At 43.7% G+C, this 25,273-nt stretch overlaps 1 protein-coding gene and 1 long non-coding RNA gene across 8 annotated transcripts in view; one reads left to right on the top strand and one right to left on the bottom strand.

The window, feature by feature from the left end:
- Tnrc6c (trinucleotide repeat containing adaptor 6C) overlaps positions 1 to 25,273 on the bottom strand; it is a 127,682-nt gene that overhangs the window by 87,403 nt on the left and 15,006 nt on the right. Inside the window, exon 1 of one of the 7 annotated variants that reach the window (XM_059272210.1) lies at positions 19,441 to 19,606. The exons of the other annotated variants lie outside the window; for them this stretch is intronic. The gene's annotated coding sequence lies outside the window, so the exon portion shown is untranslated. Of the gene's footprint in view, positions 1 to 19,440; positions 19,607 to 25,273 lie in introns of those variants that run through there. 7 annotated transcript variants of the gene reach the window in all.
- LOC131917993 (uncharacterized) lies at positions 19,622 to 21,556 on the top strand. Its single transcript, XR_009380805.1, has 2 exons — positions 19,622 to 19,965; positions 21,255 to 21,556. It is a non-coding gene; the product is annotated as an uncharacterized LOC131917993 (long non-coding RNA).

Here is a 25,273-nt window from a genome sequence, read left to right as displayed (position 1 = left end):
TTTCAGGCTCAGGGACTGATAAATTTTGGTGAGTTTTCAAATCCAGAAGTGGGCTTGGACCTTTTACCCTACAGCTTGGCTCTGCTGTTTCTTCAAATATGCAGCATATACAGGTGACTTTTTTACTTTTTGTGGAACCCTCTCCCCCTCTTTTAAGGTAAGATCTCACTGGGTTGTCCCCCTGGCTGACTTTAACTTACTATGTAGATTAGACCAGTCTTGAACTCAGAGACCCACCTGCTTTTCTGCCTCCCAACTATTGGGATTAAAGATGTGCACCACCATGCTCAGTTGCTGTTTGGAATTTTTTTAAAATTGTTTTTGGTTTCTTAATGACTTGTTTTTATTTTATGTACATTGGTGTTTTGCCTGCATGTGTGTCTGTGTGAAAGTGTCAAATTCCCTGGAGCTGGAGTTATAGACAGTTGTGAGCTGTCATGTGGGAATTGAACCCAGGTCCTCTGAAAGAGCAGACAATGCTCTTAACTAATTAGCCATTTCTCCAACCTCTGGAGTTTTTAATCGCTATTCTTTTATTCTTCTTATGTTTATTTGTATTTTACACTTCTCCCCGCACCTAGAGTTGAAAGCCCAGCCTTTTAAAACAATCAGACAGAAAACGGGGCCTCATGAATCCTGGCTGGCACTGAACTGGCTATGTAGCTGAGAATGACCCTCAACTCATGATCCAGGCCCGTTTATCTCCCAATGCCGCTATGTCCAGAGCTTTCTGTCTAGCTCCATTCAGCTGGGAGCAGTCCTTGCTAGAACTGACAACCTGACAGGTACACCAGTTTAAAAATCTAAAACTTCTAAAAAGTGTATGTTACAATTTTCCCTTTTAAGCATTTTAAAGTACATATAGCTCAGGTCTATCTGTGCAGTCCACAAGCCTCGTCCTCCACCAAGCCTGGTAAGTACAGCTCTCACCCCTCATCAAAGAATCTTCTTTTTGCAACAGATGGGGATTAGTACAGAGATCCATACATGGCCAAAATGCAGAGAACAACTGACAGTGGAGTGCCCAATTCCAATGGACAGACCTGCAATGCAGCCCCAACTCCCAAGCTCGGGGAATCATGGAAGGGGGGCACAAAGGCTGAAAGAGGAAGTAGACCAGGACACCTCCAGGAAGACAGCATTGCCCAGACATAACAGGGAAAACGCACCCATGAGCTCTCAACAACATGATTACCTGAACAAGACCAGCACACCAGCTGACATGCCAACATAGACAGGGGAAACTCCATAAGGTCTTACCCCTAGATGAAGGGCTACAGGTAGTCAGTAGCTGCTAACAGAGGGAGAATCAGTTTCCTTCATGGACAAGCTCCTACATAGGCTGTCCAATCCCAAGGGGTCAGCCCTGGACATATGTTCATACCAGCAATGCTAAATGGACTCAGTAGATTGCATATATGTGTATGTGTGTGTATGAGTATACATTTACCACATATATGAATATATATGTAACAATAATTAAAGAGGAGGTTGTGAATTTGGGAGGGAGTATGGGAGAAGTTAGAGGAAGGAGTAGCACAAGAGTGATGTAGATGCAGTGCTCATGTATGACATTCTCAAAATAAACTTAAAAAAACCTAACACATGACATTAGGGCAGAAAGACTTACAGGTCAATTTGCTCTCCAAATAAGTGATATATTTTGTGTCACTTAAAAAAAAGGGGAGTTTAGTAGTATTATTATTCCCAATGCCATGTAATTAGCATGCTTCCCCCTTCAGAACACAAACTATGTATTTCCCTTCTCCCAGCCTCTATTCCTCTTTGTAAGTCTGAAAACACTAACTAGCTCACTCAGTTGTGATTCTAATCCCCCTATGGTCTCAGCAATGCTGAGTACACTCTATTAGGCTACTGGCATTTGTGCATCTTTCCAGTATCCTACTAGTTATTTTTTTACATTCAACTTCTATTTTGAATCATTTTTTAAAAGTATTTATTTTATTTTATGTTAGAGTATTGCCTGCATGTATGTATTTGCACCATGTGCATACATGAGTTAGTGGAGGTCAGAAGAGGGTGTGTCTGGTCCCCAGGAAGTGTAGTTACAGATGCTTGTGAGCCACCATGTAGGTGCTGGGAACTGCACCCAGGTCCTCTCCAAGAACAAGTGCTCTTAACTGCTAAGCTCTATCTTGAACCTATGAATCACTCATTTTGATGTGACTCAAAGTGCCAGGGTAGGACAAGAACACAGATGAGCACAGGAACACTGACACCCTTACCTACCCAGCACTGTTCACTTCAATGTTTTAATTCAGTCTTTCCACTGTTTGCTCTTGTGGAACTGCTTGCTCATTTTGCTGGGAAATAAAAATGGCTCTTTAAGAAAGGGTTCATGTGCCGGGCGGTGGTGGCGCACGCCTTTAATCCCAGCACTCGGGAGGCAGAGCCAGGCGACTTTCTGTGAGTTCGAAGCCAGCCTGGGCTACCAAGTGAGTTCCAGGAGAGGCACAAAGCTACACAGAGAAACCCTGTCTCGAAAAACCAAAAAAAAAGAAAGGGTTCATGTAAGCCAGGCATGGTGGTGCACGCCTTTAATACCAGTGTACTCAGGAGGCAGAGGCAGGTGGTTCTCTGTGAGTTCAAGGTCAGTCTGGTCTATGTATAGTGGTTTCAGGACAGCCAGGGCTACATAGTGGGAACCCTGTCTTTGGAAGGGCTGGAGAGATGGCTCAGCAGTTAAGAAAGAGCACTGACTGTTCTAACAACAACCCAGGTTTTATTCTCAGCACAAACTCATAACTGCCTATAACTCCAGTCCCAGAGAATCTGACACCTTCTTCTGGCCTTTGTGGCTCCTGCATGCACACGATGCATGGACAAATATACAGGCAAAACACCTATATACATAAAATACAAATAAAGGAAAAATTTTTTAAAAGAAAAAAAGGTATGTAGAAGTGAATCTCTAGAAACTGAGCAAGCTTCCTTTTTGTTAGACTGGTGGCCTGGCTGGTCTAATATGTCAGGTTGTGAATTGATTTGAAGGCATCATGCTGCTGCATCTCAGCACACAGTCCTTGTCAGAAGGACTGTGCCACTGAATAGAAAATCCTTTTCAGGTCCCATGCTTTTCTGCAGATACATATGTGTCTCCCACACCTAGGTTCTGAAACGTCATGAGTATACACCCTCAGTGGTGTCGTGTCTGTGCTCGCTATCCATGCTTAGCATTGGCAGATGGATGTTTTCAAGGCAGGTAAATTTGTTTTCAGCTCTGTATTTTTTTTTTTTTTTGTGTGTGTGTGTGTGTGTGTGTGTGTGTGTGTGTGTGTGTGTGTGTAGTGCTGCACACCTTTAATCCTGGCAGAGGCAGAGGCAGGAGGATCTCTGTGAGTTCAAGGCCAGCCTGGTCTACATAATGAGTTCCAAGACAACCAGAATTACTTAATGAGACCCTGTCTCAAAAAACCAAAAACTAAAACAAACAAAAAAAATCCAGATCCTGGCACACTAAGCAAGTTCTCCACAGTCAAGCTACATGGCCAGACTTTAATTACTGAGATAAGGTCTTGTTATATAGCTTCAGCCGGCCTGGAACGTACAACCTCCTTGTCTCAGCATCTTGGGTGCTGGAATTATAGGCATGAACTACCATGCTCTGTGCTGGCTTACTGGAAGTATCTTTCTTTCGTTTTCTTCATTTTTTTCTTGGGAATGGATTTCACTGTATAATTCAAGCTGGCATCAATCTTGCCATTATCCTCCCTCAGCCTCCTACATGTTGAGGAATACACGTGTACACCACAATGTCCATCTCTCCTTCAGTTTTCTAAAGAGCATACTGAAACTCTTGGATGGTCTTGGACTGACAATGTATAATTTTCCATTTTAAAAAGTTATTTTCTAAGCCGGGTGGTGGTGGCGCACGCCTTTAATCCCAGCACTCGGGAGGCAGAGGCAGGCGGATCTCTGTGAGTCTGAGACCAGCCTGGTCTACAGAGTGAGTTAGTTACACAGTGAAACCCTGTCTGGAACGCCGGGGCGCCCCCCCCCCAAAGTTATTTTCTACTATTGTGTGTGTGTGTGTGTGTGTGTGTGTGTGTGTGTGTGTGTGTGTGTCTGTGTGTTTGGCTTTCCTAGGTCCTCCAAATTTAGGTAACTTTCCACTTTCTTGAATGCTGTGTTCCCACAACACCTTGCCATTGTTTTACAGATGTAAAACCTGCTCTTTTCCAGCTGCAGATAGGAAGGCTGTCTCTGTTTCCTACAAAATCACGTTTCTCTTCTAAACTGAGGAGCTTTGTGTGCATGAGAAGATTTATTATGGTTACCATGCATTTGATCTAGTATTAGGTACAAGACTGTAGCCACTCAGAACTGCCCCATTGCTGGAGTTGTCCTGCACTGTCCTGCACCCCGACTCTAACTCCCTATTCCTTATTCCTATTTCTATTGTGTCTGGTCTTGATCCTCATGGAAACTTCTATTTCCTGACTATTCCATGTCCTTCCAAGCTGCTGTCATTACTTCCTTAAGAGACTAAAATCTCAGTACCATTTTTTATGTTCACTAACCCAGTATCACAAGAAGGACATTACCAATGAAAAAACATGCTACTAGTTCAAAGAGGCAACAGACTAAGGAGGGGGGACTGATTCATGTAACACACACCTCTGGCCAACAGCTTTGCATGCACTCTGGAGTTATAGCCACAAACAAGGTAATGCATACATCTAAATGACTCTTGCAGGTCACTGTCATTAGCACTGCTCTCTGCCTGACAGTCAGGGTAGCAGAGAAAACACTTGCAGGCCTGAGGTACAGGCCTTCAAGATAGCCAAGGAAACTAGTTTCCTGTCTTCTGGGCTGTTGGTGTCCTGGTGGCAGGCCCCTCTCCTATCTCTATGGCCCCAAGAAAAATCTAGAACCATTTAAAGCTTTTCTTCTCTTTCTTTTTTTTGGTTTCTAATCTCAGCTAAAGCTTACAAAGGACAACATCTTCCATGAGCACATATTCTTTTCTGATATGATCAAGTAATAATTAGTAAGTTACTATCTGTCTTGTGGGATTAGTAATATTATAAACTTGAATTTGGAAAGTTTCTGGACCTATGGGAGAGTTTTGTAAAAAGCTAGCACGTACTGATTAAATAGGGACTAAGTCGGTGTTCTCAACATGTTTTAGTGTGTGCAGGCTCATCACATGCACATGTGCACCCTTCTGGAGGCTGAGGAAGGGGTCTTCCTCAATTTTTCCACCTGCTATGGTGAACCTGGAGCTCACTGGTTTGGCTAGCCTGGCTCTCCAGCTTGCTCTTCTTGCTCCAGTAATTTTCTGGTGCCACCTCCTGTGCTGGAATTACAGGCAGGCTCCCCTGCACCAACGCCCCCACCACACACACACACACACTGAGCCAGCTCCACAGTCCTAGAATTTCACTTATTTATTTCTAATTTTTATTTTATAGATAGAAACTCACTATGTAACCCAGGCTAGTTGGGAACTTGCTATGGAGGCCAGGCTATCCTCAAACTGAGATCACAGGTAGCCTGCTTCTGCCTCCCTGGTGCTAGGATTAAAGGCATGAGCCACTACATGTAGCTTTTTTTGGAGGTAGAGGCACCTTTGTTTCTGATCTCCTTGACCCACCGTAACTCATCCTTTTTACTCTGTCTATATTCTCCATTCTCTTGTGTATTTCCTCTACTTCCAGACAGCCCACACCAACTACCAAGTCTCCATCCATCTGTGTTTTTACAAAGGATTTGATTTAATTTTTGTTTTATAAAACTGGGACCCTGTTACACATTCCATTTTACATCTTTCTTGTCTTATTGTACGCCTATGGTGAAGGAGTTCCCCACCCCTAGCTGACAGTCAAACCTACTTTTTAATGGCTCCTTAATATACTGTGGTGTGAATGTTATCATAATGCACTCAATCATTCCTCCATTCATACATGCTCACTCTATTTTCAGCTTACTGTTACTACAAAGGAACTCTTGCTCCCCTGCCCAGCTTCTCTTAAAGAAAACAGCATTGCTTTTGATTGGCAGTGCAGCTTCTGTTTCTGTAGTGGGAACTAGGTAAGGAGGAAACGTGCTACAGGGCTAAGGCTGGGGCCAGGCTGGACATGAAGCACCTGTGAGACACATTTTGGTGGGTGGTGGGATCATGGGGAGGGCTCTGGCCTGAGCTAGCGTCTGGGATGTCAATACATGCGTTTCTTTTATTCTCAAACAGTGCAGCAGTCATGGAATCGGAGGGTGGGAAAGGCCAATATTCACATTCTGGAATCTGCAGCCTGAAGGGCGGGAAGGAAGAGCTTCTTCACAAGGCTCTGTGGGCCGCATGTCAGCTGTCTGAAACCACATTTCCTCAGAGAAACAATGTCTTAAAAGACAAAAGAAATTATGTGGCAGGCTGGGAACTCAGCTACTAAATGCAAAACCAATCTAGACAGGAAATGCTCCAGATTTCTTGACTTTTTGTTAGTTGATTATTCCCTGTATTTATAAAGTAGGAGTCAATAAAAGGACTGGGGTTTGTATTTGCCTCTGGGGGTTAGCTACCTGAAATGGAAACCATTTCTCATCTTGAGTTTCATCTACAAGGCACACAAGAACCCACATCCTGGGATTAACCAGGCTGTACTCCAAGCTCATCTCATCAAAGCATTATCTAGCCTTCTGTAAGTGACAGAGGGTATATCATCATTTAGAAATCTGGGTAGTCGGGTGGTGGTGGCACACACCTTTAATGGGGGTGGGGGGCAGACCTCTGAGTTTGAGGCCATTCTGGGCTACAGAGGGAGTTCCAGGACAGCTAGGGCTACACAGAGAAACCCTGCCTCAAAAAACAAAAATTAAAATGAATCAATCAATCTGGCTAATTCAGGAAGACTTTGCTTGCAGTGTTTAGGTTAGGAGGTAAATGAGAAGGGGGAGAAAATCCATCTTGTCCAGCCACCATAGATATTTAAGGTTCTCACTGTATTCAATTTATGTTACCTGCTGTGTTCAGGAGTTCCTGCTAGATTCTGAGGGCTCTATGAGAGAATGGGTCAAGACAGTCAAGAGGGAAAAATCTGACTGGAAAGCCCCAGCATGGCCTGAGCAACATTTAGTATTTGATATACTATCCACAGTCCTGGGAGTGAGAGCCACAGGATTGGGTTCCACAGAAATGTCCAGTCACTAGCACAGAGTATGGACGTAGAGCTCTTGGGTCACTTGGCATGACACCCTAAAAGTAGGGGTGAGGACCCATGCACTAAACGATTCTGAAGGACAGGACCAGAAGGTGAGGAAGCATCTCTTCTGAGGATCTAAGGGTAACAAAGCTGACAGACTCTTCCTCTTGAGTGTAGGAGGGACACCCTGTGACTTTCTTCTAACCATCAGAATATAGCAAAGGTCTATGTCACTCTCCTCACTATGTGACAGAAACTTGGTTCTAGCAGACTGGCTTTAATGTCTTCCTCTTGATTAGGGGCTTTGAAGACTCAACTTACTGTTAATCTTATTATTGCAAGGAACTGAATTTTGCCCCACTATGGCCTGAGGAAGACTGAGGGCTGACCTTCCCCCACAGGAGCCTTCAGGGAAAAACCCAGCCCTGCCTTAACTCTGGGTCCTTAACCCTCAGAAGCTGGGAAACACTGAACAGGTATTGCTGTAAGCCACCAAGCTCATAAACTTGTTAGCCAGCATAAAGAAGTAATACAATGAGTTAGAACTTCTGAGACTGACCAAAGAGAGAGCAAGCCCACTACAGACTCACTCTCTTGCTGATTTACAGTGACAACAGACAAAGTATAATAAAATAACAAAATACAAACAGTGAGGAATAAGCACAACTATGTGGACTCCCCAAGGAGGAGCGGAAATTTAGGAACTCAACCTGTATGAAGGTAACTTTCTCATCTCTCTCTTCTCTCAAATTCTGACCAGGGTATAGGTTGCCGCAGAACTGTGCTGTAGTAGGGATGGCCCAGGCAGCTAAAGTGGTTTCAGGGAAAGAGTAGAAGGGGCTCGAGGGAGCTAGGTGGGGTGGAGTGATGCCAGGGAGGAATCAGCTACAGAAAGGGATTCTCCCAGTTCTGGTACTAGCTATCATAGCCTGAGGCTTACCCCCTGGTTCCATTGGATACAGTGGACACAACAGCACAACAAGGCTGTGAGAAGTGCAGTGCAAGGTCAACACCCCTCCAAATCTCACACCCACTCCCCATTGCCAAATGACCCATGCCCCAGGTACTGAATGGAGGAGGCCTGGAGTGCTGAGCTGATCCTGGAGTCTGTGCTCACTGAATGTAAGGTCAACTATGGTCTGGACCCAACTGTGACTTTTAGTTTGGAATGTGGAGAAGAGTCAGAGATCTGAGCAGTGGCCTCCAGCTTTCCAAAGGAACCCTGGATTACTGCCATTTGGTACTAAGATGGGCTTTAGCTCCAAGATTCAGTTGTTAAGATTTACTACTATGGGACACTTGCTCACCTATGTTCACAGTGGCTTTATTTGTAATAGCCAGAACCTGGAAACAACCTAGATGCCCCTCAACTGAAGAATGGATAAAGAAAATGTGGTACATTTACACAATGGAGTATTACTCAGCTGTTAAAAACAATGACATCAGGAAATTTGAAGGCAAATGGATGGATCTAGAAAAAATCATCCTGGATGAGCTAAGTCAGAACCAGAAAGATAAACATGGTATGTATTCACTCATAAGTGAATATTAGCTATAAAATAAAGGATAATATTGCTACAATCCACAGACCCAGAGAGGCTAGGTAACAAGGAGAGCCCAAGGGGGGCGTGGGCGGGCACACGGATCTTCTTGGGAAAGAGAAATAGAAGAGATCTCGTGGTTGGACAGGGTGGGCGTGGGGGAGGGGATGGGAACTTGAGGGATCGGGTTGAGGGGTGAGCAGAGGGGGAGAGTGCTGAGAGAGATGACTGGAAAGGGGGGTTTTATGGAGTTGGGTAGAAGCCTGACGTAAGAGAAAATTTCCACAAGTCTACAAGGATGGCCCCAGCTAAAACTCCTGGCTGCAGTGGATACATAGCCTGAACTGGTCATCTCCTATGATTGAATTGGTGACTACCCTGTCATCAGAGAGCCTTCATCCAGTGACTGATGGAGGCAGATTCAGAGACCCATGGCCAAACAAACATTGGTCAGAGCTCGGGGAGTCCTGCTGAGGAGAGGGAAGAGGAATTTTTGGAGCCTGTGTGTGTGTGTGTGTGTGTGTGTGTGTGTGTGTGTGAGAGAGAGAGAGAGAGAGAGAGAGAGAGAGAGAGAGAGAGAGAGAGAGAGAGAGAGAGGGAGGGAGAGAGAGATCTGAGGAAAATCTACAGAAATAGCTTGCCTGGTTCATGGGAGCTCACAGAGTCTGAACTAACCAGGGAGCCTGCATGGGACAGACCTAGGCCCTCTGCATATATGTGACAGTTGTGTAGCTTGGTCTACTTATGGGTCTCCTGGCAGTAGAAGCAGGGCTGTCCTTGGTGCTTTGGCTGGCTCTTGGGAACTTACTCCTCATGCTGGATTGCCTTGCCCAGCCTAAATACAGGGGGAGGTGCTTGTTCACAGCACTTGATATGCTTTGCTGATGTCCACGGGAGGCCCGCCCCTTTCTGAGAGAATACGGAGGAGGGGCGGGAGGAAAGGAGGGAGGGGAGACTGCAGTCAGGATGTAAAATAAATTATTAAATTAAAAAAAAAGGTTTATTACTAAAAAGATTTACCTCTATGGCCTCAACAAAGCAAGATAGATCCCAGCAGCAACCCTCAATTTATCCCACTTAAGAAACAATGCCCCCCTACTGCCCACCTTGGACACACATCTCTGAGATTTGTCTTCTGGACACCAATTAGTCTCACAGGAGTTCTATGTTCTATGTGATCTTCTGTTGTGTAGCTTTTTTTTTTCTTTTACCCGCACAACAACTGGTTTTCACGCTTGCTGGCTTTCTTCTGTAAAATATGATGATCACCTACACATAGCACACTCTTTCCTTCCCCACTGGTAACTGTACCTCAATTTCCTTTACAGAGCTACTTCAATCCAAGGTCTTAGAGAGGCAGTACCTTCAGGGAAGCATTGTTTATGTAGCTAATTAGTAGGCAGCACATTACCTGGGCCACAGTGCTCGGACTCAGGGATGGTTTGACATAAGGAATATCCAGAACTACAGGCTGGAAGCTGGAGTAGGCTTCTCTCAGCCAGAGATCTCAAAATGAAGACAACGCTGAGGAAGAGAAGCCAAGAAACAGAAAGCTGAACTCAGCCTGTATGGGCGTGGCCTAAGGCAGAACACATTCCTGAGCCCAGTGCCCAGAGGCTGCCCTCTAAGCTAGGGAAGAGCTTGAGCTATGCCAGGCAGTTAAGATGGGACAGGAGGCAGCACTTGGCTGGGTGCATATTTGCATTGCGAGCGGTCCCCTGTTCACCAGGGGCAGCTGCTCAAGTTCTCTGGGTGGCTGTTGGTTTCTTGTCTGGGCGGTTCTTGCAGCTACTTCTACCTGACCAAAGTTCATTTTTGTTCTCTCCTAAATGACTGTTATTTTCTATCACATGTAACTTAAGAATCCTAAAAACAGTGTTATCAACTGTCCATATCTTTAATGTAGGCTTGCCCAGGAAGACTAAGTACTGACCCGATGCACCATTGTTAACTACAATTTGCCTTAAAATCAATCTCATTCAGTAAACATTCTGACTACTAAAAAGTTACCTTGGCATCACTATATTAACATGCCCAACTCTGTGCATACATGCGTGAAGGCCAGAGATGCTGTCTTCGATTATTTTCTACCTTCTTTGTTTTTGTTTGTTTTTTGAGATAGGGTCTCTCACTGAATCTGGAGCTCACTAGACTGACTGCCTAGACTGGCTAGCCAGCAAGCCCCAAGGACCTACCTCTGGCAGAATTACAGACGCATGCCACTATGCCTTGCTTTTATGTGGATGCTGGGGATCTGAACTCAGGTCCCATTCTTTTAGGACAAGCACTTTACTGACAGCCATCTACCCAGTCTGGGTAACATTTATTTGTTTTGTTGTTTTTGTGGTACAGATTCTCCTACAGTCCTGGTTGGCCTCAAACTCCTGATCCTCCTGTCACCATGCCTGGATTTTGTGAATTTTTTTATTTCACAATTAAGTTCAAGGTAGTCTCACTTTTCACTTATTTGTTTATTTAATTTTGAGGCAGGGTCTCTCTATTATGTAGTTCTGGCTGTCCTATAACTCACTATGTAGACTATGTTGGCCTCGAACTCACAGACAGTCACCTGCCTCTGCCTCCTTAGTGTTGGGATTAACTGTGTGTACTATCACACCAGGCCTCTAGTCTCAAATTTTAAAATCACAGCATAATTTTAACAGCACTCCATTTTCGAAGATGTTTTAAAGTAATAGAAAGAAAACTCCCAATGAAATTTTGAGAGCCAATAGCCTCTGCTGGCTCATCCAACTGCTCATGCTACAGCAGCTGGTTATTAACAATGACAGGATCTCACTGCTTACTGGGAAATCTGACGTGTACTATATACTTCATGAACAGCACTTCCTGCTGCTGAGGTGTTTGGAGGTGAGGAACTGGCTGGTTATTCATTTACTGCCCACAGTGCCAACTTCTGCCTCTTGCCTGCTCTGTGAAAATGATCTGTGACATTTAACTACTTTTCCTTCACCAGCTGGCACGATGTCCAGCTTCTCTGGCAGAGGGCGCTGGAGAGAAATAGACAAGTTTACCTCCCAGCTGGGTGCTCCAAGGCAGGTTCTTGCAAGCACACTGCAAAGGGGCTCCCAGGGACTGCTTTCATAGTGGACTGTAGCTTTCTGGCAAGTTGGATCCACATGACAAGCACCTCAGGGACTTCTTTGCCATGCCTTTTCCAGTGATGTGGGGTCTCAGGTCTGGGGACTCTTAAAGGATGCCCAGCTCATCTTCCCCACTACTCTAACCCTTGATACACTTAAGGACTCTTCAGGCTTGTCTTCCTTGCTCACATGATTACACGCTTGTTTGTTTTCTCTTAACTGATAGAGAAACCTTCAAATGACAGCTTATTTCAAAGCCTGCCAATAAACTGAGAGTTTAAAAATACTATCACACCAATAAACAAATTCACAGATGTGTTTAAATAAGGAATAAATTAAGTCAGAGTATAAAGCTATAAACTGAATTGAACTACCATCACATAAAACTGGAATCTCAGACCAACAGGCAGAGTGAAAGCAGCACTGTGAATTTGTCATTTCTATGCCCTAAAACTGAGGATACATGTGGGTTTAGGAAAGGCTCACCCTTCATGGCTGTGAAAGAGAGGACAAAGCCTAGCACCAGAGCCTCAGGCCAGCACTGAAGTGATGAAGCAAGCCTGCAGCAAGCCATCAACACTGAACTAGACGCCAGTCATCTGTCTCCAGGGGACCTTCCTGTTCAAAGCCCCTGCAATTCTGTGAACTAGAGGGCTGTTAACACCGACACTCAGCTTCAGGAGTCATTAAGCTAACACATGCTCAAGCTAGATTCTAATTTGGGAGAGGCAGGAGGCAGACAAGACCTGGGCAGAAATAGCTTGATGACAATCTCTGCAAAGGAAAAATCAAATATAAAAAGAGATGATAACCACCCTCCATCCTGTTCCTTTATCTACAAACGTCTACTGCTGAGGGCTTGCCTTCAAAATAAAAAAGGTATATGCTCAGCACAGTTGATAAATATTTAGCTAATAGTTTCTATAATGAAACTTAACAAATGTAAAAGGTTTCTGTGACTAATTGTAACAGCAGGAAAGAAAACCATTACTACTAAAAATATTTACTGATAGTTTCCATTGAAATGTGAAATGTAAAAACTCTCAGAAAGCCAGGCGGTGGTGGCGCACTCCTTTAATCCCAGCACTCGGGAGGCAGAGGCAGGTGGATCTTTGTGAGTTTGAAGCCTGCCTGGCCTACAGAATATGTTCTAAGACACCCAAGGCTACAGAGAGAAAGCCCGCCTTGAAAAACCCAAACCAAACCAAAACTCTCAGAAAATATTTGAAAAACACTTATTAAAATTATTAATTTATGGGGCTGGAGAGATGGCTCAGTGTTAAGCGCGCTGGCTGCTCTTCTAGAGGTCCTGAGTTCAATTCCCAGAAACCACATGGTGGCTCACAACCATCTATAATGAGATCTGGTGCCCTCTTTTGGTGTGCAAGCATAAACACAGAACACTGTATACATAATAAATAAAATCTTTTAAAAATTATTAATTTATTTTATATTTTCAATTATGCATCAGATTCAGATCAGAGGAGAAAAAAGTCTGAAGAGATTTAAGCAGCTGTTCTCAGCCTGTGGGTTGCAACCCCCTTTGGGTTAAATGACCCTTTTACAGGGGTCACATTATCAGGTATCCTGCATATCAGATATGTTCATTATGATTTATAATAATAACAAAATTACAGTTATGAAGTAGCAACGAAAATAATTTTATGGTGGGGGGGTCACTGTATTAAAGGGGTAAAGCATTAGGAAGGCTGAGAACCACTGATTTAGAGGAAGCATGCAAGAAATAATGAAATTTGGTCTTTAGTCATTTGTTCAGCAAACAAAGCCATATACTCTTTATTGGACCAAACGAGACCAGAGAATCTCTCACTTTGTAAAGAGTATTTCCTGCCCCCAACTGCTGTTTCTGCTCCTCAGATTCCTGTCTGGAAATCACCGCCTGAAAGTGACAACTTTAATACTGGAGTATGTGAGGCTTCAGGAACCATGTGACTGACAACAACACAAAAAAGCAAACGTTCCCTGTTATTCTCATAAAATTCACATATTATCAGCTGGTCACATCACATTCACAAGAAAGCAACAAATAAACGTGGGCTGCTCAGTTCCCTTTCTCCAGTGGCACCACAGTGAACAAAGTCTAGCACTTCAGGTTCTCCTAATTGCAATTAAGAAGTTTAAACCGTCACTATGACTAAACTTTCCTAAGTGACATTGATATAAGTGAGGAGCTTTAAGAAAGATCCAGACAGGGCTGGAGAGATGGCTCAGAGGTTAAGAGCACAGGCTGCTCTTCCAGAGGTCCTGAGTTCAATTGCCAGCAACCACAAGGAGGTTCACAACCATCTGTAATGAGATCTGGTGCCCTCTTCTGGTATACAGGCAACATGAAGACAGAACACTGTATACATAATAAATAAATAAATCTTTAGAAGAAGAAGAAGAAGAAGAAGAAGAAGAAGAAGAAGAAGAAGAAGGAGATTCAGACAAAAGTACATCTTCTCTGTTCATCACACATACAAAAGCATGCACAGGAGTCAGACTTCAAGTTTCTTCCATAGGTTAAAAAAAAAAAATTTAAAGGTGAAATGACAATCTTCATTGCACAGAACTAGTTTGGGCTCTACACAGCACCTAGGGCTCCAGATCCTGCTGCTCACCAACAGCACTGTGACCAGCTCCCTAATGCCCACTCAGTACCACTTGTGATTCCTCTACTGCCAAGGTATCCTTTTTAAGGCAATGAAATAGCACTGTACTAAAAAGCCACAGATGAGGGGGTAAGTTGGTCCTCTGTTTGCCTCTCTGAGACTGACTGCACTGTGCCTCTTGAAGGTCTGGTTCCTGTCCTCAAGGAGCCAGTCAGCACAGCCATTCAAACAATGGAGTCCTGTAAGGAGCTGGAGAGGCAGCTTAGAGGTTAAGAGCAAGAGGACCCAGGTTTGATTCTCGGCACCCAAATGACCCCATCTTTAACTCTAGTCCCAAGAGATCTGACACCCCCTTCTGGCCTCTCTGGATACTGCACAGGTTCATCCATAGGCATACATGCACACAAAATACACACTCACTCACTCACTCACTCACTTTTGAGACAGAATCTCACTAAGTAACCCTGGCTGGTTTAGAACTTGCTATGTAGACTAGGCTAGCCTCAAACTCAGAGATCTGCCTACCTCTGCCCCCTACACACACCCCGAGTGCTGGGATTAAAGGTGTGCACCACCACCACCACCACCACCACCACCACCACCACCCAGCATCACAAAAATTTTTATATTTTTCATGAGCAGAAACTGCTATTTTATTTTCCAATTTTCTTCAATTATTTTCTTTTACACAAGTGGTACTTTCTTTATGATTACTTCAAATATCAAGAATAGGCTCTACCTTTTTTTTTTTAATTTTTATTTATTTTATGTATATGGTGTTCTATCTGCATGTATACCTGTATGCCAGAAGAGGGCATCAGATCTCATTATAGATGGCTGTAAGCCACCATGTGGGTGCTGGGAATTGAACTCAGGACCTCTGGAAGAGCTGCCAATGCTCTTACCTGAGCCATCTCTCCAGCCCCTCTACCATTCTTTCTTAAGCAGCTAAGAGAATACCTGGCTATCACCTGGTGTCCCAGGACTAAATGATCCTGACTCTATGCATTTGTGACTCTGACTTTCTTTTCCTCTACTGAATCCATGTGACAGATGAACCTCCACTAACACCTGCACACTTCTGTGGGAACCACACTAACATTCCAATTTCATAAGACTGCAGTTACTGCTACTATTTCCCTTTTTAAAATTCTTTATTCTTTTATCCTTTCAAGTGAAATTTACAATCATCTTTTTATGTTTCAAAAAGAAAAATAGGACTGCCAGAAAAATATTATGTAGGGCTGGTGAGAGATGGCTCAGCAGGGAAAAGTTCTTGCCACTTAAACCTGATGACTTGAGTTCAATCCCCAGAACACACAGGGAAAGGAGAGAACCAACTCCCCAAAGTGTTTTCTGACCTCTAACATACACCCCACCCCATACACCTGCTCTCTCTTACACACAGTAACATATTACAAATTTTAAGATTAAGAATTGAACCAAGCCGGGCGGTGGTGGCGCACGCCTTTAATCCCAGCACTCGGGAGGCAGAGCCAAGCGGATCTCTGTGAGTTCGAGGCCAGCCTGGGCTACCAAGTGAGTTCCAGGAAAAGGCGCAAAGCTACACAGAGAAACCCTGTCTCGAAAAACCAAAAGAACTGAACCAAGTGCAGTGGTGGCGCACACCTTCAGTCCTAACCCTCAGAAGGCAGAGGCAGACAGATCTCTATGATTTCAACTCCAGCCTGGTCTACACAGAGTTCCAGGCCAGTTAGGGCTACATAATAAGACCCACTATCTAAATAAATAAATAAAATTAAAAATCAGAATTGCTTTAGCCGGGATTATAAACTTCTATGATCCCAGCCCCTGGAAGGTAGAGGCAGAAGGACCTCAAGTCCTGGATAGATAGCAATACTTCATCTCAGCCCAGAATTTCTCTAAAGCTAAACTCACTGAACTGAAAGCTCTGTAGGATTTATTTTTCACATTTTTTTTTTCCCTTGAGACTGGGTCTCTTTGTGTAACAGTACTGGCTGTCCTAGAACTCGCTTTGTAGACCAGGCTGGCCTCAAACTCATGGAGATGTGTCTGTCCCCGCCCCCAAATGCTAGGATCAAAGGCATGCGCCACCACTGCCCCAGCTTAATTTCCACATTTATGAACATCTCTCCATTCCTTTCTTTCCTCTTTCAGTGTGTCATTTTGTTTTATTTGTGTTAATGGTGACACTAGGGCCATGCCCACACCATCTCCCAGTGAGCTATATATAACCCACTTGGTTTCCTTCACATGCACTTTCTATACACAAGTGTAATTCAAGCTCCTAATCAGCTGACTTCAAAACAGATAATACCCAGGTAGACCTGACCTAGTCACACAGATCCTTAGAGCTTGGGTTTTATGAGCAGAGGCAGGTGAGGAAGTTCAAAGTTGATGAGGACTTAACACAGCTGCTGACTTGAAGATGGGAGAAAGAAGGGGCTGTGAGGAGCATTTCTGACAGCCAGAAAGGAAATAAAGACCTACAACTTCAAGGAACTCAATTTTGCTAGCAACACAAATGAGCTAGCAAGCAGAATCTCTGCCCAACAAGACAGTGACCTAGGACTCACTGCTTTTTAACCTGTAAGCTGTGTTCACTTGCTACAGCACAACAGAAAACAACATCACTGCCCCGTTTAACCACCCTGGACTTTGAAGGCAATGCTGAGGACTAAGTAGAAATACTGTTCAGAAGTCTTGTTTTGTTTTTGGTTATTGGTGGGTTTTTTGTTTTGTTTTGTTTTGTTTTTGAGTCAGGGTCTCACTATGTAGCCCTGGCTGGCCTGGATCTTGCTATGTTAGACCAGGCTGTCTAGAACTCACAGGCACCACTACAGCAGTCCTTGTTCAGGAGTTTTAGTAGTCAGGAACAGCCAGGAGTCAGAGATCATCCAAGTAATTAGAACTGAGTATATATGTATGTATGCATATATATATTGGTTTTTCAAGACAGGGTTTCTCTGTGTAGCTTTTAGAGCCTGTCCTGGAACTTGCTCTGTAGACCAGGCTGGTCTCGAACTGCCTCCTGAGTGCAGGGATCAAAGGTGTGTGCCACTACCACCCAGCCCGACACTACCACCTGGCCGGAATAGGTTTTTTGTTTGTTTGTTTGTTTTTTTGAGACAGGGTTTCTATGTGTGGTTTTGGTGCCTGTCCTGGATCTTGCTCTGGAGACCAGGCTGGCCTCAAACTCACAGAGATCCACCTGGCTCTGCCTCCCAAGTGCTGGAAGCCACCACCGCCTGGCCTGAGAAGATTTAATACAAAGATTTGTTAACTATTCAAAAGTGGGTATGTTTTAAGGGGACTAAAAACAGGACCCGAAGGGGCAAAATGCAAGGGCAGATATTTACTACCTACAAGATGAACATGTGTCTGCGAATCAGGAAAGGGCTAAGAACTGCAAAGAGCATACATCCCTCTGCAGGGCTGAAGAGGATGTGGCCCCAGAGGGCACACAGCTGCTCTACAATCAGTGATGAAGAATTCCAGCTGAGGGCACAGGTCTGAATTGGTCCAAAGAGTCTTATAAGTAGGCAGAGACTTCATAGGGGTTGTGGAGAGCTGCTTTGTTAAGTGCCAAAATGAGTACCCCTGCGAACTCTAGACAACTCTTCTAGTAGCTACATCAGAAGCAAGCACACTAAAAGGAGGGAAGAAGTCTCCTCTGTCTACCTCTTCTTTTTACTGTCCCTGCCTGCCTTTTATTGAGACTTAACATGAAGCCAGCTAGTTTAAAAAGTGAAATGTGCCGGGCGGTGGTGGCGCACGCCTTTAATCCCAGCACTCGGGAGGCAGAGCCAGGCGGATCTCTGTGAGTTCGAGGCCAGCCTGGGCTACCAAGTGAGTCCCAGGAAAGTCGCAAAGCTACACAGAGAAACCCTGTCTCGAAAAACCAAAAAAAAAAAAGTGAAATGTTCATAATGCTGGCTACATTAAAAGCAGGGCAAGCTGGGCAGTGGTGGCGCTCACCTTTAATCCCAGCACTTGGGAGGCAGAGGCAAGGGGATCTCTGTTAGTTTGAAGCTAGCCTGCTCTACAAAGCTAGTTGCAGGACAGCCAGGACTACACTGAGAAACCCTGTCTTGAAACACCCCCTGCATGCCCCCAAAAGCAGGGCAGATGGATATGGATTTACCAGACTGGGATCTTAGAGACAGACTGACTATTGGCAGTCTATCCCCTTTGCTGTTGGCTTCTATAAACCCTGAATGAAAAGCATTTGAACTCACATAAAGCATCAAAACAATGTTTGCACCCAATGATGTTCTGACCTTCTCCCCTAGAAAAAAAGCTGACTTAATTATACATTACAGTTCAATCACAATCCCACTAAATAGTCTCTTCTCTAAAGACAAAACTTGTAGCTGTAACCAACCTTCTTATTAAATAAGAAACACAGAACCAATGCAAAGAAGAAAGCCAAGAGGTCAGAGCTAAGAGCTAAAACCTTACCCTTCCTCCTGCGGTGGTCCTACCTCTCCAAACCAGAGCTACTTCCTGTGTTAAAGTCTTTATATAGAATTTCTGTTCTGCCTTCTCATTGGTTGTAAACCCAACCACATGACCGCCTCATCACGGTCTGTCTGTATAGACCTCCAGGTTTTCCATGATTGGTATTGATATTAAAGGCATGTGTATCCAATACTGGCTGTATCCCTGAACACACAGAGACTTACCTAGCTCTGCCTACCAAGTGCTGAGATTACAAGCGTACGTACGCCACCACTGCCCTGCTTTCCTATGGCTTGCTAATAGCTCTGACCCCGGGCAACTTTATTTATTAACATACAAATAACATTTTAATACAAATAAAATATCACCATAAAAACTGTTGGAACTAACTTGTGATAATTCGTTTGTGATCTAACAAATAAAGCTTGCCTGGAGATCAGAGTGTGAAGCTAAGCCACTAGTTAACCACAGAGGTCAGGCAGTGCACACACCTTTAATCCCAGCACTAGGGAGGTGGAGACAGGAGTTGGAGAGGTAAGAGGTGACTTTGGCTCCTTTACTTCTCTGATCTTTCAGCACTTACCCCAATATCTGACTCCAGGATTTTATTATTAAGCCCAATTAGAATTTGTGCTACACTAAGTTCCAAATGTATGTCTATAAAATACGGGAGACAGAAAAGCAAAGCACAGTTACTCCTCCACTGCCCACTCCACATTTCCTTTGTCCTCCTTCAGAACCTCAATTGGCCAGTGCTCTCACCATGACAACATGATTCCTCAACAGAGGGTACAGCAGTGTTTCATTATTCTTCAGTACCAGAACAGAAGTTCTACCGCAGTACATCCCAGGGAGTCCCCAATTACAGAGACCCCTTGCCTCATGGTACAGCATCACCTCAATTTCTCCTCAGTCACCAGGAGTAAGCATCCTAGGAGAGCAATAGCTCTTCTACTTTTTGGTTCACTGGCATAAAGAGCAAGTACTGCCTTTATCTTCCAACTCAACAAAACTGTTCTGTGACCGCTGGTGGAAATTTATTTATTTCAAATTTATTTCAAATCCTCGCTCATTTCCAAGTTGCTAGGATAACAAGACGACATTCTGGGTGAGTTATTAGGTGTGAACTCGCAGGACTATTTTCAGGGTTTACTATTGTTATCCCTTGGAAATAGGACTGTGAGTTTGTGCCTCCCAGAACATGGCTGAGTCTGTCGTTTCCTCCTTTGATGCTGTTGACTTTCAGGGAAGAAGGGATCTGTTATCAGGGAGGTTGATCATGTCACTCCTTCTGAACTTGCCCTACCTATTCTGTCTCTTCTCTCCCCTCAATCTTTTAAACAGTTACTATTCTACTTCCCTCTCTCTCCACCATTAGCTTGGTAGCTATAAATGCTCTTTTTGCTTCTCTCAATTTGAAGTTCCATTAAAAAAAAAAATCATGTCCTGCAGAAAATATATTGAGTGACATCTTTCTTTTCATTCCCTATGAGGTTAGTACATAGCTTCTACCGTTCTAGATGCTAGGAAGTTAACCCATCATGGACAACAGATGACTTAGCATACAGATCTTAGGCATTATAGAATGGGTGATTTAAATAACATGTCTTACTCAGTTCTAGAGGTAGAGGTGAATAAGATCAGGAGCAAGCATGACTGACCTATGGTGAGGACCTCTTCTTGGCTTGCAGATGCCTGTTTTCTCTTTCTGTGCTCACAAGTAGAGACCAGAGGGAAAGAAGCAAGCTTTCTTATGTCTCTTCCAACCAGGACATACAGACCATAGGTTCATATAGACAACATGTGCTATGGGCTTCCTGAACTCCAACAGTCCACTGTTCACTAAGAAGGGCTGGAACTGATCCCTATCCTTGGACACTAGAGTGTGCTTCTCTCACTAACCCAGTGTAGGAAAGACTGCCTAGGGCATGGCATCACCAAAGTCTAACACAAACTACAGGACCACACAACACTTTAAACTGTTTGGTTTCTAGTGCTCTGTGCCGCTGTCCTTTACTATTTTTTGCTATCTTACAGTTAGTAGCACTTCAGATTTTCTTATTTAGCATCTCCTGTGCTCTTCACTCTTTTCTGTTTTTCTGTGTTTCCAGTGAGGAAAATGTTTCCTTCTACACAAGGAAACTTCTTTACAATTCTTTCAGCATGGGTCTGCTGATGGCAAAGTCTCTCAAGCTTTTCTTTTTTGTCTGTCTAGAAGCACCTATTCTCTACCTTCACCTTTGAAAGGCATTTTTGCCTGATAGAGATTTCTAGGTTGGCAGTTACTTTCTCAGGACACTTTACTGTCCCGCTGTCCTCTCATTTCTATTTGCTTTACAAAGTAGATCTTCAGTCTTTGAAGATAATGTGTCTTCTTCATTCGGTTGGTTGAGACAGGATCTCCCTATGTTACCCTGGTCGACCTGAACTCCTGTGTAGTGGGTAGCCATTCCAACCTTGATCTGGAAGTTCCAACCCCCACTGAGGCTTCGGTAACTGTCACACCTACAAGGCGGGGCCAAGAGAGGGCCCTAAAGACCCGAGATCCGGATGGTTCCTGGACCCTGGAGTGGAGGTAGACGGAGCAGAGTTCTCTAGAGAACACTGCCGGATGGCGCTGCGTCTTTCCCAGACCCTGCAACCTACCTATCCCTTCATTTGTAAGTTATGCCACTAAATAAACCTCCCTTTTAACTATGTGGAATGGCCTTAATAATTTCACCAATACTCCTGGGCTCAAGTGATCCTTTAGCCTCCACCTCCTGAATAGCAGAGAGTAGTGTGTCCCACCATGCCTGGCTTGCTCCCCTGGCTGATGTCAATGTCAAGGTTTTGGTATTTTGTTTTAGCCATCTTCCTCCCCCTGTTCAGCCCTCTCCTCATTCTGTGCAGATCTACAGTGATACTTAAACCTTTAAATTTTTGGCTGCCAGGTTGCATTAGTTTTCAAAGACCTTAGTGATTCTTTTTTTTTAAAAGATTTATTTTTATGTGTATGGTGTTTAGTCTGAATGTATGTTTACACACCACATACAAGTAGTGCCTGTGGAGGACAGAAGAGGGTGTCAGATTCTGTGGAACTAGAGTTACAGATGTTAACATGCTGGTGCTGGGAATCAAACCTGAGTCCTCTAGAAGAGCAGCCTGTGCTCCTAACCACTGAGCCACCTCTCCAGTCTCAGTGGCTGGTTTTTTTTTTTTTTTTTTTTTTTTAAAGCACTGCTCCTGATTTATTCTTTCTCCTTTCTGAGATTTCAATTCTAAGTATTTTGGACTTCAACAGTGTCTCATTTACTTCTTCGGTATTTTTGTTTTTCTTGCATTTTCACTTTCCAGCCTTCTTTCTCATAGCTGGGGCATGAAGTTTTCTTCTGGTCTATCTTCTATTCACTAAAGTCCTACTGTAAAATTTCTAATTTGAGAGATTGTACTTTTCAAGCATAGAATTTTAAGAACTTCATAGTTTCAGTTTTCTGCTGAATTCTCCACTTGTCATCTAATTCATTAACTGTATTAATCAATATGTCCCCATGTGACAACTTTTACATCTGGCTCTTCAGTGGGAGACCTTATTACTGCCTGCCTGTCTTTACTCTCAATGATTATCTTATACATTTTGTGTTCAGCTCACTGTTCACGTGTGGAAAGTTGTAGATTATGCAAGCTTCTGGACAAGGTTACCTTCCTCTAGACATGGTGTAATTTTGCTCTGACAGGCATTTAAGACTAGGGTGATTAATTAATCAATTCCAGATGATTCAAAAGTTTCAGCTTTATGCTACTCTGACTCTGAACATAAAAGTCCCCTCTCCCCAGATGGTTTTTCCAACCAAAAGCTAGATTGTTTGCAGGGTCCTCCCTTCTCTGTCACCCCCAAACCATAGTTTGTAAGCCCTAGGTTTGTGTGCCTGCTATAACTCTCCTCAACTTCTCAATTGTGCCTTTCTATCCAGCCCTTCAGTCAGAGCGTGCAGCTGGCAAACACCTTTGAAGGGTCACATGGTACCAAGAGTTTCTCTGCCTCATTAAAACAAGCTTCTCTTTAAGTTTGCACACACAAAGGTAATGTCCAACATCTTCAAACACAGGGACAATCATGCACTGGCATTTTTTAGTCTTTGGCAGAAGGTTGGTCTGTCCAACCCAGAAAGAGCAGAAGTCCAAAAGGAAACTGGCTTGGACGGCAATTTTCTCCAGCAAGCAACAGGGATAATCTTACAGATATTCTCACTTGACCTGCTATAGAACATCAGTAGAGTTCTTTGTAGTCCAAAGGCAAACAAGTCTTCATTTTAATATTCTTTTGTTTTTTTCTTCTGGGCTGTGGATGGAACCCAAAGATCTCACACACGGTAGGCCAGTGTTTCTACCACTAAGTCATGCCCCTAGCCTATTGTTTTAAGCATGCTATTGCATTTCTCAAATTCTCTTAAGTATCACATTTTAAAGAAATACCACGCCAAGTGGTGGTGCATGCCTTTAATCTCAGCACTCAGGAGGCAGAGGCAGGTGGATCTCTGAGTTTTAGGCCAGCCTGGTCTACAGAGTGAGTTGCAGGACAGCCAGGGCTACACAGAGAAACCCTATCTCGAAAAGACTGACCAACACTGGAGCCAGTGCAACAAGGTCTAAAAGTACTTGCCACATATGGTGGATACCTGGTATCACTGCTCTCTGGTCTCCCCACGGGTAGCATGGCATACCCACACACACAAAACTCCACACAGAGAGAGCAAATGAGAGTGAGAGAGACAGACTAATGGCTAATACTGATGAGTTATCATTTTGATTAACTATTATGACTCTTCTTGGTTGTCAACTTGATTACATCTGGAATTAACTGAAACCCAAATGGCATATCTGTGTGTGATCTTTTCCCCTTAATTAAATTATTAAATTATTTGAAGTGGAAGACCAACTTTTTTTTTTTTTTTTTGAGACAGGGTTTCTCTGTGTATCCCTGGCTGTCCTGGAACTCACTCTGTAGATGAGGCTGGTCTCAAACTCATAGAGATCCACCTGCCTCTGCCTCCCAAGTGCTGGGACTAAAGGTGTGTGCCACCACAGCCCAGCAGAAGACCCACTTCTAATACAGATCTTTGAGGCAGGAAGCTCCATCTTTAATCTAGGTCACATCTGCTGGCCTATATAAATGACAAGGAAGAAGGAAGCTTCTCTCTCTCTCTCTGCTTGCTTGCTTGCTCCTGCTAACAAACCTATCCCTTAACAAACCTATCCCTTCGCCGGCTTACTTCCTCTGGGTTCTGGCGTATACTGAAGACTAGCTGAGATATCCGGCCTCATGGACTGAACAACTACTGGATTCTTGGACCTTCCAGTTTGCAGGCAGCCACTGTTGGATTAGTGGGATCATTCTAATAAATCCCCTTTCTCTGAGAGAGAGGGGAGTGGTAAAGATATTGATTCATTCTATAAGTTCTGTTCCTCTAGAGAATCCTAATACACCAAGTTTTACAATAAAACTAAAGTAAGTATTGTGGCTATCATTTTTCATTTTTTGTTTCACAACTAAACTAGTTTCATAAAGTAAGTCAGACAGCCAATTCTTTCTAAGTTTTCAGATGGCTTACACACACACAAAACAAAAACAAAAACAAAAAACCATGAACAGATAGCCAATTCTGAGAAGGAGAAACTTAAGGTTAGTTGCTTTGTTTGGCTGTCTTTTGATGCTACAAACTGGACTCAGGTGTTGCATGTGCTAAGTGTGTGCTTTACCAATGAGCTAGACCCCATCCCGGGGAGAATTACTTTATCAACACCTTTCCATGCTCTGGTTAAGCTTTTGGAGTCTAAAGGAGGCTGAAAAGTGAAGATCCTGCCTAACACAAAGTTAGGGTCAATAAACATTTCTTTCCTACTAAAAACTTACCTCAAAAGAAAGGGGGGTGAGTTTGCAGAGACAGCTTAGCAGTTAAGAGCACTAGCTACTCTTCCAGAGAACTTGCATTTAATTCCTAGTACCCACATGGCAGCTCACAACCTCTAACTCCAGTTCTAGGGAATCAAATGCCCTCTTCTGGCCTCCACAGGAACCAGTCATGCATGTGGTACACAAACATTAATGCAGGCAAAACACTAGTAATACATACATAAAAACAAATAATCTTTTGGGGCTGGGACGATGGCTCAGTGGTCAAGAGCACTTGTTGCTCTTGCAGAAGACCCAGGTTCAGTTCCTAACACCTACATTGTGGTTCACAATCATTTCTAACTACAACTACAGTTCCAGGAGACCATACACCCTCTTCTAAACTCTAAGGGCGTCAGGCACCCACATGATGCACATACATACATGAAGGCAAAACATACATATAAAATGAATAAATCTATTTGTTTTTAAAAGGCTTGTTTGTTTTTACCTTATGCATATGAGTGCTTGCCTGCCATGGATG

This window comes from Peromyscus eremicus, chromosome 8a, assembly GCF_949786415.1.
Source record: "Peromyscus eremicus chromosome 8a, PerEre_H2_v1, whole genome shotgun sequence".
In the NCBI taxonomy this organism is placed as follows: Eukaryota; Metazoa; Chordata; class Mammalia; order Rodentia; family Cricetidae; genus Peromyscus; species Peromyscus eremicus.
Note: the sequence above shows the minus strand (reverse complement) of the source record. Positions and strands in the feature narration are given on the sequence as shown.